At 45.8% G+C, this 12,590-nt stretch overlaps 11 non-coding genes across 11 annotated transcripts; all 11 read right to left on the reverse strand.

The window, feature by feature from the left end:
• Positions 1 to 1,586: 1,586 nt before the first annotated feature.
• Positions 1,587 to 1,659, reverse strand: trnaa-agc. Its single transcript has one exon. It is a non-coding gene; the product is annotated as a tRNA-Ala (tRNA).
• A 934-nt stretch (positions 1,660 to 2,593) lies between these two features.
• trnas-gcu lies at positions 2,594 to 2,675 on the reverse strand. Its single transcript has one exon. It is a non-coding gene; the product is annotated as a tRNA-Ser (tRNA).
• Positions 2,676 to 3,275: 600 nt separating this feature from the next.
• Positions 3,276 to 3,348, reverse strand: trnaa-agc. Its single transcript has one exon. It is a non-coding gene; the product is annotated as a tRNA-Ala (tRNA).
• A 1,610-nt stretch (positions 3,349 to 4,958) lies between these two features.
• Positions 4,959 to 5,031, reverse strand: trnaa-agc. Its single transcript has one exon. It is a non-coding gene; the product is annotated as a tRNA-Ala (tRNA).
• Positions 5,032 to 5,965: 934 nt separating this feature from the next.
• On the reverse strand, positions 5,966 to 6,047 carry trnas-gcu. Its single transcript has one exon. It is a non-coding gene; the product is annotated as a tRNA-Ser (tRNA).
• A 720-nt stretch (positions 6,048 to 6,767) lies between these two features.
• On the reverse strand, positions 6,768 to 6,840 carry trnaa-agc. Its single transcript has one exon. It is a non-coding gene; the product is annotated as a tRNA-Ala (tRNA).
• Positions 6,841 to 7,774: 934 nt separating this feature from the next.
• On the reverse strand, positions 7,775 to 7,856 carry trnas-gcu. The gene has a single exon. It is a non-coding gene; the product is annotated as a tRNA-Ser (tRNA).
• A 600-nt stretch (positions 7,857 to 8,456) lies between these two features.
• trnaa-agc lies at positions 8,457 to 8,529 on the reverse strand. The gene has a single exon. It is a non-coding gene; the product is annotated as a tRNA-Ala (tRNA).
• Positions 8,530 to 9,463: 934 nt separating this feature from the next.
• Positions 9,464 to 9,545, reverse strand: trnas-gcu. Its single transcript has one exon. It is a non-coding gene; the product is annotated as a tRNA-Ser (tRNA).
• A 600-nt stretch (positions 9,546 to 10,145) lies between these two features.
• On the reverse strand, positions 10,146 to 10,218 carry trnaa-agc. The gene has a single exon. It is a non-coding gene; the product is annotated as a tRNA-Ala (tRNA).
• Positions 10,219 to 10,823: 605 nt separating this feature from the next.
• On the reverse strand, positions 10,824 to 10,929 carry LOC113151403. The gene has a single exon (XR_003297720.1). It is a non-coding gene; the product is annotated as a U6 spliceosomal RNA (small nuclear RNA).
• Positions 10,930 to 12,590: the final 1,661 nt, after the last annotated feature.

Raw genomic sequence — 12,590 nt, forward strand, 5'->3', positions numbered from 1 at the left:
ACTCGCTCGTGCATTAGCTTACTACTCATCCATGTAGCTTCTTCAGTCCCAAGATAGTTGGTTAGAGGCCAAAAATATATGCTCCAGGTTTGGTTTCACTCCACCCCTGGCCCGAATAGGCTCGATAGGTAAAACAATGGAAGGGGAGCTTGTGAAGAATGTAATAGTCCCACCTCTGCCAACCCCTCTTATCCCCTAAAGTGACTATTAACTGAATTAACTTTCTCGTCAGATCACAGGGAGGTGGGATCATCAGGTAACCTATCACCTAAAGGCCTCCACCTGTGCTGATTGGGGGTTGTTGAATTTTCACATGCAAGGCTTCCCTCTCTCTCAAACCACTTGTCTTCTCTGTTCAATTTGGAAACCTCATTGTCCTCAAATGAATGTCCTCTGTCCTTTAATGAAGGTACACAGCTGATTCAGGTCCTGAGGTTTTACTCCTCGTTTGGTTTCTCAGCATCTTCACTGCACTGGACCGCATACACTATATGCTCATCTTGTGTTTTGGAGTCCCGTCTTTTGAATGGACGAATAGACGAGACTGAGTGAGGTCTTGAGATGCCTGTCTTCCTTCAATTGGACTTCTGTGGAGCTGGGGATGTATTGCGCTCCATGCCTGTATAAATTACATTGGTCTGTGAACATCAAGCGCTAACGACTCAGTGACTCCACACGGTTGTTGTTCCACCTAGCTTTCACATGTGTCACTGCGCCAAAGACTGGGAAACGCCTGGCTTGTGATGAAAGAGCTACATTGTACGTGGGTGACAGATTATGCCTTGTTTTCCTTGACTGTTTCCAAAGTAGTGGCCCTCGTCTTTCCTGTGTCCAGTCCACATTGTTGATTTTACGTAATGGACTCACTTACCGTGTTGACTTGGTACATTAAAGATGATGAAGACTGCGACGAGGATGGGATTCGAACCCACGCGTGCAGAGCACAATGGATAGCAGTCCATCACCTTAACCACTCGGCCACCTCGTCAGTTGCAAGCCAACAAGTTTCATCTGGAAAACGCCAAAGTGAAAGAGCCCTGAGACATCACTCGGTCCTAGAATATTCTGAGCTGAAAGAAACAAAGTATGCCATCACACACGAGAATCCAGAGGTGCACAGAGCATTGTACAGAACTTGAATCAACTTTCCTGATCTGACAAGTTGTTTTGTTTTGTGCTCTATAAAAGCGTAAGGAAAATTGGCTGACAATGACACGATCCCGGATCTGGTGGGCTTTCCAAAGTCACGTTGTCCTTTTTGTTCCGAAAAATATGTTGGAGTATGGGTGGAGCCCGCAATGTCTTTTCTCTCTGTGGTCAATGCAGCTACAGTGTGTTCCTCACACTTGTGACTGACATTGTTGATATTGCCCCTGTCTATAATCCACTCACTTACCGTGTTGACATGGTAGATTAAAGATGAGGAGACTGCCACGAGGATGGGATTCGAACGCACACGCGCACAGCACAATGGATTAGCAGTCCATCAACCAGTCCCTTCAGTTGCTTGAGAGTTGGCGTCATCCTGCTAAATTATCAACCTTCACAGGTCTTGATCTGCACAAGGAAAAAGACAACCGAAACCCTGGAGAATGCGGGCATCGATCCCGCTACCTCTCGCATGCTAAGCGAGCGCTCTACCATTTGAGCTAATTCCCCTGCATGCGGAGCGATGCCCGTGGCACTCGCTCGTGCATTAGCTTACTACTCATCCATGTAGCTTCTTCAGTCCCAAGATAGTTGGTTAGAGGCCAAAAATATATGCTCCAGGTTTGGTTTCACTCCACCCCTGGCCCGAATAGGCTCGATAGGTAAAACAATGGAAGGGGAGCTTGTGAAGAATGTAATAGTCCCACCTCTGCCAACCCCTCTTATCCCCTAAAGTGACTATTAACTGAATTAACTTTCTCGTCAGATCACAGGGAGGTGGGATCATCAGGTAACCTATCACCTAAAGGCCTCCACCTGTGCTGATTGGGGGGTTGTTGATTTTCACATGCAAGGCTTCCCTCTCTCTCAAACCACTTGTCTTCTCTGTTCAATTTGGAAACCTCATTGTCCTCAAATGAATGTCCTCTGTCCTTTAATGAAGGTACACAGCTGATTCAGGTCCTGAGGTTTTACTCCTCGTTTGGTTTCTCAGCATTCTTCACTGCACTGGACCGCATACACTATATTGCTCATCTTGTGTTTTGGAGTCCCGTCTTTTGAATGGACGAATAGACGAGACTGAGTGAGGTCTTGAGATGCCTGTCTTCCTTCAATTGGACTTCTGTGGAGCTGGGGATGTATTGCGCTCCATGCCTGTATAAATTACATTGGTCTGTGAACATCAAGCGCTAACGACTCAGTGACTCCACACGGTTGTTGTTCCACCTAGCTTTCACATGTGTCACTGCGCCAACGACTGGGGAAACGCCTGGCTAGTGATGAAAGAGCTACATTGTACGTGGGTGACAGATTATGCCTTGTTTTCCTTGACTGTTTCCAAAGTAGTGGCCCTCGTCTTTCCTGTGTCCAGTCCACATTGTTGATTTTACGTAATGGACTCACTTACCGTGTTGACTTGGTACATTAAAGATGATGAAGACTGCGACGAGGATGGGATTCGAACCCACGCGTGCAGAGCACAATGGATTAGCAGTCCATCGCCTTAACCACTCGGCCACCTCGTCAGTTGCAAGCCAACAAGTTTCATCTGGAAAACGCCAAAGTGAAAGAGCCCTGAGACATCACTCGGTCCTAGAATATTCTGAGCTGAAAGAAACAAAGTATGCCATCACACACGAGAATCCAGAGGTGCACAGAGCATTGTACAGAAACTTGAATCAACTTTCCTGATCTGACAAGTTGTTTTGTTTTGTGCTCTATAAAAGCGTAAGGAAAATTGGCTGACAATGACACGATCCCGGATCTGGTGGGCTTTCCAAAGTCACGTTGTCCTTTTTGTTCCGAAAAATATGTTGGAGTATGGGTGGAGCCCGCAATGTCTTTTCTCTCTGTGGTCAATGCAGCTACAGTGTGTTCCTCACACTTGTGACTGACATTGTTGATTATTGCCCCTGTCTATAATCCACTCACTTACCGTGTTGACATGGTAGATTAAAGATGAGGAGACTGCCACGAGGATGGGATTCGAACGCACACGCGCACAGCACAATGGATTAGCAGTCCATCAACCAGTCCCTTCAGTTGCTTGAGAGTTGGCGTCATCCTGCTAAATTATCAACCTTCACAGGTCTTGATCTGCACAAGGAAAAAGACAACCGAAACCCTGGAGAATGCGGGCATCGATCCCGCTACCTCTCGCATGCTAAGCGAGCGCTCTACCATTTGAGCTAATTCCCCTGCATGCGGAGCGATGCCCGTGGCACTCGCTCGTGCATTAGCTTACTACTCATCCATGTAGCTTCTTCAGTCCCAAGATAGTTGGTTAGAGGCCAAAAATATATGCTCCAGGTTTGGTTTCACTCCACCCCTGGCCCGAATAGGCTCGATAGGTAAAACAATGGAAGGGGAGCTTGTGAAGAATGTAATAGTCCCACCTCTGCCAACCCCTCTTATCCCCTAAAGTGACTATTAACTGAATTAACTTTCTCGTCAGATCACAGGGAGGTGGGATCATCAGGTAACCTATCACCTAAAGGCCTCCACCTGTGCTGATTGGGGGGTTGTTGATTTTCACATGCAAGGCTTCCCTCTCTCTCAAACCACTTGTCTTCTCTGTTCAATTTGGAAACCTCATTGTCCTCAAATGAATGTCCTCTGTCCTTTAATGAAGGTACACAGCTGATTCAGGTCCTGAGGTTTTACTCCTCGTTTGGTTTCTCAGCATTCTTCACTGCACTGGACCGCATACACTATATTGCTCATCTTGTGTTTTGGAGTCCCGTCTTTTGAGTGGACGAATAGACGAGACTGAGTGAGGTCTTGAGATGCCTGTCTTCCTTCAATTGGACTTCTGTGGAGCTGGGGATGTATTGCGCTCCATGCCTGTATAAATTACATTGGTCTGTGAACATCAAGCGCTAACGACTCAGTGACTCCACACGGTTGTTGTTCCACCTAGCTTTCACATGTGTCACTGCGCCAACGACTGGGGAAACGCCTGGCTAGTGATGAAAGAGCTACATTGTACGTGGGTGACAGATTATGCCTTGTTTTCCTTGACTGTTTCCAAAGTAGTGGCCCTCGTCTTTCCTGTGTCCAGTCCACATTGTTGATTTTACGTAATGGACTCACTTACCGTGTTGACTTGGTACATTAAAGATGATGAAGACTGCGATGAGGATGGCATTCGAACCCACGCGTGCAGAGCATTAGCAGTCCATCGCCTTAACCACTCGGCCACCTCGTCAGTTGCAAGCCAACAAGTTTCATCTGGAAAACGCCAAAGTGAAAGAGCCCTGAGACATCACTCGGTCCTAGAATATTCTGAGCTGAAAGAAACAAAGTATGCCATCACACACGAGAATCCAGAGGTGCACAGAGCATTGTACAGAAACTTGAATCAACTTTCCTGATCTGACAAGTTGTTTTTTTTTTGTGCTCTATAAAAGCGTAAGGAAAATTGGCTGACAATGACACGATCCCGGATCTGGTGGGCTTTCCAAAGTCACGTTGTCCTTTTTGTTCCGAAAAATATGTTGGAGTATGGGTGGAGCCCGCAATGTCTTTTCTCTCTGTGGTCAATGCAGCTACAGTGTGTTCCTCACACTTGTGACTGACATTGTTGATTATTGCCCCTGTCTATAATCCACTCACTTACCGTGTTGACATGGGAGATTAAAGATGAGGAGACTGCCACGAGGATGGGATTCGAACGCACACGCGCACAGCACAATGGATTAGCAGTCCATCAACCAGTCCCTTCAGTTGCTTGAGAGTTGGCGTCATCCTGCTAAATTATCAACCTTCACAGGTCTTGATCTGCACAAGGAAAAAGACAACCGAAACCCTGGAGAATGCGGGCATCGATCCCGCTACCTCTCGCATGCTAAGCGAGCGCTCTACCATTTGAGCTAATTCCCCTGCATGCGGAGCGATGCCCGTGGCACTCGCTCGTGCATTAGCTTACTACTCATCCATGTAGCTTCTTCAGTCCCAAGATAGTTGGTTAGAGGCCAAAAATATATGCTCCAGGTTTGGTTTCACTCCACCCCTGGCCCGAATAGGCTCGATAGGTAAAACAATGGAAGGGGAGCTTGTGAAGAATGTAATAGTCCCACCTCTGCCAACCCCTCTTATCCCCTAAAGTGACTATTAACTGAATTAACTTTCTCGTCAGATCACAGGGAGGTGGGATCATCAGGTAACCTATCACCTAAAGGCCTCCACCTGTGCTGATTGGGGGGTTGTTGATTTTCACATGCAAGGCTTCCCTCTCTCTCAAACCACTTGTCTTCTCTGTTCAATTTGGAAACCTCATTGTCCTCAAATGAATGTCCTCTGTCCTTTAATGAAGGTACACAGCTGATTCAGGTCCTGAGGTTTTACTCCTCGTTTGGTTTCTCAGCATTCTTCACTGCACTGGACCGCATACACTATATTGCTCATCTTGTGTTTTGGAGTCCCGTCTTTTGAATGGACGAATAGACGAGACTGAGTGAGGTCTTGAGATGCCTGTCTTCCTTCAATTGGACTTCTGTGGAGCTGGGGATGTATTGCGCTCCATGCCTGTATAAATTACAATGGTCTGTGAACATCAAGCGCTAACGACTCAGTGACTCCACACGGTTGTTGTTCCACCTAGCTTTCACATGTGTCACTGCGCCAACGACTGGGGAAACGCCTGGCTAGTGATGAAAGAGCTACATTGTACGTGGGTGACAGATTATGCCTTGTTTTCCTTGACTGTTTCCAAAGTAGTGGCCCTCGTCTTTCCTGTGTCCAGTCCACATTGTTGATTTTACGTAATGGACTCACTTACCGTGTTGACTTGGTACATTAAAGATGATGAAGACTGCAATGAGGATGGGATTCGAACCCACGCGTGCAGAGCACAATGGATTAGCAGTCCATCGCCTTAACCACTCGGCCACCTCGTCAGTTGCAAGCCAACAAGTTTCATCTGGAAAACGCCAAAGTGAAAGAGCCCTGAGACATCACTCGGTCCTAGAATATTCTGAGCTGAAAGAAACAAAGTATGCCATCACACACGAGAATCCAGAGGTGCACAGAGCATTGTACAGAAACTTGAATCAACTTTCCTGATCTGACAAGTTGTTTTGTTTTGTGCTCTATAAAAGCGTAAGGAAAATTGGCTGACAATGACACGATCCCGGATCTGGTGGGCTTTCCAAAGTCACGTTGTCCTTTTTGTTCCGAAAAATATGTTGGAGTATGGGTGGAGCCCGCAATGTCTTTTCTCTCTGTGGTCAATGCAGCTACAGTGTGTTCCTCACATCTGGTGGGCTTTCCAAAGTCACGTTGTCCTTTTTGTTCCGAAAAATATGTTGGAGTATGGGTGGAGCCCGCAATGTCTTTTCTCTCTGTGGTCAATGCAGCTACAGTGTGTTCCTCACACTTGTGACTGACATTGTTGATTATTGCCCCTGTCTATAATCCACTCACTTACCGTGTTGACATGGTAGATTAAAGATGAGGAGACTGCCACGAGGATGGGATTCGAACGCACACGCGCACAGCACAATGGATTAGCAGTCCATCAACCAGTCCCTTCAGTTGCTTGAGAGTTGGCGTCATCCTGCTAAATTATCAACCTTCACAGGTCTTGATCTGCACATGGAAAAAGACAACCGAAACCCTGGAGAATGCGGGCATCGATCCCGCTACCTCTCGCATGCTAAGCGAGCGCTCTACCATTTGAGCTAATTCCCCTGCATGCGGAGCGATGCCCGTGGCACTCGCTCGTGCATTAGCTTACTACTCATCCATGTAGCTTCTTCAGTCCCAAGATGGTTGGTTAGAGGCCAAAAATATATGCTCCAGGTTTGGTTTCACTCCACCCCTGGCCCGAATAGGCTCGATAGGTAAAACAATGGAAGGGGAGCTTGTGAAGAATGTAATAGTCCCACCTCTGCCAACCCCTCTTATCCCCTAAAGTGACTATTAACTGAATTAACTTTCTCGTCAGATCACAGGGAGGTGGGATCATCAGGTAACCTATCACCTAAAGGCCTCCACCTGTGCTGATTGGGGGGTTGTTGATTTTCACATGCAAGGCTTCCCTCTCTCTCAAACCACTTGTCTTCTCTGTTCAATTTGGAAACCTCATTGTCCTCAAATGAATGTCCTCTGTCCTTTAATGAAGGTACACAGCTGATTCAGGTCCTGAGGTTTTACTCCTCGTTTGGTTTCTCAGCATTCTTCACTGCACTGGACCGCATACACTATATTGCTCATCTTGTGTTTTGGAGTCCCGTCTTTTGAATGGACGAATAGACGAGACTGAGTGAGGTCTTGAGATGCCTGTCTTCCTTCAATTGGACTTCTGTGGAGCTGGGGATGTATTGCGCTCCATGCCTGTATAAATTACATTGGTCTGTGAACATCAAGCGCTAACGACTCAGTGACTCCACACGGTTGTTGTTCCACCTAGCTTTCACATGTGTCACTGCGCCAACGACTGGGGAAACGCCTGGCTAGTGATGACAGAGCTACATTGTACGTGGGTGACAGATTATGCCTTGTTTTCCTTGACTGTTTCCAAAGTAGTGGCCCTCGTCTTTCCTGTGTCCAGTCCACATTGCTGATTTTACGTAATGGACTCACTTACCGTGTTGACTTGGTACATTAAAGATGATGAAGACTGCGACGAGGATGGGATTCGAACCCACGCGTGCAGAGCACAATGGATTAGCAGTCCATCGCCTTAACCACTCGGCCACCTCGTCAGTTGCAAGCCAACAAGTTTCATCTGGAAAACGCCAAAGTGAAAGAGCCCTGAGACATCACTCGGTCCTAGAATATTCTGAGCTGAAAGAAACAAAGTATGCCATCACACACGAGAATCCAGAGGTGCACAGAGCATTGTACAGAAACTTGAATCAACTTTCCTGATCTGACAAGTTGTTTTGTTTTGTGCTCTATAAAAGCGTAAGGAAAATTGGCTGACAATGACACGATCCCGGATCTGGTGGGCTTTCCAAAGTCACGTTGTCCTTTTTGTTCCGAAAAATATGTTGGAGTATGGGTGGAGCCCGCAATGTCTTTTCTCTCTGTGGTCAATGCAGCTACAGTGTGTTCCTCACACTTGTGACTGACATTGTTGATTATTGCCCCTGTCTATAATCCACTCACTTACCGTGTTGACATGGTAGATTAAAGATGAGGAGACTGCCACGAGGATGGGATTCGAACGCACACGCGCACAGCACAATGGATTAGCAGTCCATCAACCAGTCCCTTCAGTTGCTTGAGAGTTGGCGTCATCCTGCTAAATTATCAACCTTCACAGGTCTTGATCTGCACAAGGAAAAAGACAACCGAAACCCTGGAGAATGCGGGCATCGATCCCGCTACCTCTCGCATGCTAAGCGAGCGCTCTACCATTTGAGCTAATTCCCCTGCATGTGGAGCGATGCCCGTGGCACTCGCTCGTGCATTAGCTTACTACTCATCCATGTAGCTTCTTCAGTCCCAAGATAGTTGGTTAGAGGCCAAAAATATATGCTCCAGGTTTGGTTTCACTCCACCCCTGGCCCGAATAGGCTCGATAGGTAAAACAATGGAAGGGGAGCTTGTGAAGAATGTAATAGTCCCACCTCTGCCAACCCCTCTTATCCCCTAAAGTGACTATTAACTGAATTAACTTTCTCGTCAGATCACAGGGAGGTGGGATCATCAGGTAACCTATCACCTAAAGGCCTCCACCTGTGCTGATTGGGGGGTTGTTGATTTTCACATGCAAGGCTTCCCTCTCTCTCAAACCACTTGTCTTCTCTGTTCAATTTGGAAACCTCATTGTCCTCAAATGAATGTCCTCTGTCCTTTAATGAAGGTACACAGCTGATTCAGGTCCTGAGGTTTTACTCCTCGTTTGGTTTCTCAGCATTCTTCACTGCACTGGACCGCATACACTATATTGCTCATCTTGTGTTTTGGAGTCCCGTCTTTTGAATGGACGAATAGACGAGACTGAGTGAGGTCTTGAGATGCCTGTCTTCCTTCAATTGGACTTCTGTGGAGCTGGGGATGTATTGCGCTCCATGCCTGTATAAATTACATTGGTCTGTGAACATCAAGCGCTAACGACTCAGTGACTCCACACGGTTGTTGTTCCACCTAGCTTTCACATGTGTCACTGCGCCAACGACTGGGGAAACGCCTGGCTAGTGATGAAAGAGCTACATTGTACGTGGGTGACAGATTATGCCTTGTTTTCCTTGACTGTTTCCAAAGTAGTGGCCCTCTTCTTTCCTGTGTCCAGTCCACATTGCTGATTTTACGTAATGGACTCACTTACCGTGTTGACTTGGTACATTAAAGACGATGAAGACTGCGACGAGGATGGGATTCGAACCCACGCGTGCAGAGCACAATGGATTAGCAGTCCATCGCCTTAACCACTCGGCCACCTCGTCAGTTGCAAGCCAACAAGTTTCATCTGGAAAACGCCAAAGTGAAAGAGCCCTGAGACATCACTCGGTCCTAGAATATTCTGAGCTGAAAGAAACAAAGTATGCCATCACACACGAGAATCCAGAGGTGCACAGAGCATTGTACAGAAACTTGAATCAACTTTCCTGATCTGACAAGTTGTTTTGTTTTGTGCTCTATAAAAGCATAAGGAAAATTGGCTGACAATGACACGATCCCGGATCTGGTGGGCTTTCCAAAGTCACGTTGTCCTTTTTGTTCCGAAAAATATGTTGGAGTATGGGTGGAGCCCGCAATGTCTTTTCTCTCTGTGGTCAATGCAGCTACAGTGTGTTCCTCACACTTGTGACTGACATTGTTGATTATTGCCCCTGTCTATAATCCACTCACTTACCGTGTTGACATGGTAGATTAAAGATGGGGAGACTGCCACGAGGATGGGATTCGAACGCACACGCGCACAGCACAATGGATTAGCAGTCCATCAACCAGTCCCTTCAGTTGCTTGAGAGTTGGCGTCATCCTGCTAAATTATCAACCTTCACAGGTCTTGATCTGCACAAGGAAAAAGACAACCGAAACCCTGGAGAATGCGGGCATCGATCCCGCTACCTCTCGCATGCTAAGCGAGCGCTCTACCATTTGAGCTAATTCCCCTGCATGCAGAGCGGTGCCCGTGGCACTCACTCGTCCATTAGCTTACTACTCATCCATGTAGCTTCTTCAGTCCCAAGATAGTTTGGGGATGTACGCCTTCTTGTATGTGTTTAAAACAGATTTAGTAAAAGAAACAATGAAAAGTTTTAATTTTGGAGTTTAAGACATTAAAGAAGTTAAAATAATGACTGATTTTACATCAGATTTAACGGTAATTAATTATTAAACCATGAATTTAGTACTAGTAATAAAAAAATCTTTTCTGTTAGAATTCAAAGTTTTTACGACATCTGGGATTAAACGCTGTGAAAATACAAAAACCCAGAAAAGTGAGTGAGTCCAGTTTTCACCTGTGCTCTATTACCGATAAACAAAATCCTCCATAGTGAATAAAAACCAGGTGGGATTCTGGTGAAAACATATTATCATTACTATTATTATTATTATTGTTGTTGTTATTGTTATTGTTATTATTATTGTTGTTGTTGTTGTTGTTGTTGTTGTTGTGTGTTTTTCTTCCACAGGTAAAGTTGTAAACAGTCCGTCTTCCGGCTGCTCCAGACCCTGAATCACCCCTGATATAAGAAGTTGTACAGTTAAAAAGACAAAATGAGGAACGCTTCACGAATTTGCGTGTCATCCTTGCGCAGGGGCCATGCTAATCTTCTCTGTATCGTTCCAATTTTAGTATATGTGCTACCGGAGTAACACGACTCTACACAGGGACACACTCCCTTTTATACCGCTCTGACCCGGACGGACTCACACTCATGGTTCCGCTCTCAGGGACGGGAACCGAGGGTTTTATTACACAGGACAGATGAGTACAAACGGCTCTGGGGGGTCTGATTGTGGATCCTTTCTCGTCATGAGCCCCAGTAGCTCGGTGAGACCTTAATCGCTTCGTTTGGGACATTTTTTAGCTTCCGTTGGAGTCCGTGAGGTTCACTGAGGCATGCTGGGAGATTTAGGCACAGCTGTGTTACGTCACAACAAGGGGATTGGGTGGCTGACTCGACGCCCCTCCTCCAGGAAGACCTGCAGCACGGAGTCTGGCTCCTGAGAGGTCAGCGGGGGACGGACAGGGGTCAGCGGGGGATGGACAGGGGTCAGCGGGGGATGGACAGGGGTCACTTGCTTCTGCCTCAGAGCCCGAAGAAACGCAGATCAGCAGAAACCCTCCTCCAGAAAACACAACACAAACCTGAACCAGGAGCTGGATTCTCTCTAAACCCTGAAAAGAGGACTGGAAACGTGCTCTCCTGCAGCTCTGAAACTGGTCCCGGTCTGGGACAGGACTGTGGTCTGTGCTCAGCCTCTGAACACTGAACGAGTCTGTTGTGAAATCTGACAGAAACGGTTTTATTCTGTTCAACTGAAAACAGGAAGTCACTGCTGCAGCTCCACCAACCTGCCGCTGAGCGGCGTTCAGGGGCGCTGTTGTAGCGTCGGACAGAAGAACACTTGTAGAGAGAAAACACACTGTTAATGTGACGAAACACGCTAAAATAACTGCAATAAAACTACAAAGTTTCATTATTATTGAGCTTCACACTCGTTCCTGTCACATGAATTTAATTGGGATCGACCTCCTCTCTCAAAATGACAGGCTGTCCGACCAGGCTTCCTAAAAATATAAAAACATTTAGCGTCAAACTTTTACAACCTGTAAAAGAAAGAAATATATTCTAAGCATCAACATCAAAATAAACTACTGAGAAAGTAACTCTGTGAGTTTGACGATATTTAAATGGAATCTGGTGAAGACTGATGACTGATCAGACTGAACTCTAGTCCCCGTAAACCGTCCAGTCGACAGTTTGTGGATTATGTCATAAAATATAAAATAGTTTTTTGACAAACAACAATTGAAAAGTGAATAAAGCCCAGTGAGAAATTCGGCCTATACTGAGGCTCAACATAAGGAAGGACTGTGAGATGAAAGTTGATTCAGATCATTGTCCGTTTCATATTTATAGCTAAACTAAATGTATAGATATTAAAATGAAGTCTGGCGCACACACAAGAATCTGCATTTGGGTTGACTAGACTTAACTTGTTTATTTATAATCTGATCTACTGTATCTAATCTGCTGATTTTGTAACGTCTGACCTTTTTAATCAAACCAGTTCAGTAGAAGATGCTTTTATTCTGAAGGACAGGTGACAAAGTAGTGTAGTTGCTGCTACAGCAAAATGCTGCAGAAACATGTTATAATGCAAGTTTACTGAAGCTGAAGTACTAAGTACTTGATCTAAAATATGTGTTGAAGATACACAACAGACAAATACAACTTTTTAAAATAAGAAAATATTTATTATCAACGTAATTTCACATTTGTGCTGTAAAAATAAAACTTTATTAAAATGAC

The sequence above is a fragment of the Anabas testudineus genome, chromosome 9 (assembly GCF_900324465.2).
Source record: "Anabas testudineus chromosome 9, fAnaTes1.2, whole genome shotgun sequence".
Lineage (NCBI taxonomy): Eukaryota > Metazoa > Chordata > Actinopteri > Anabantiformes > Anabantidae > Anabas > Anabas testudineus.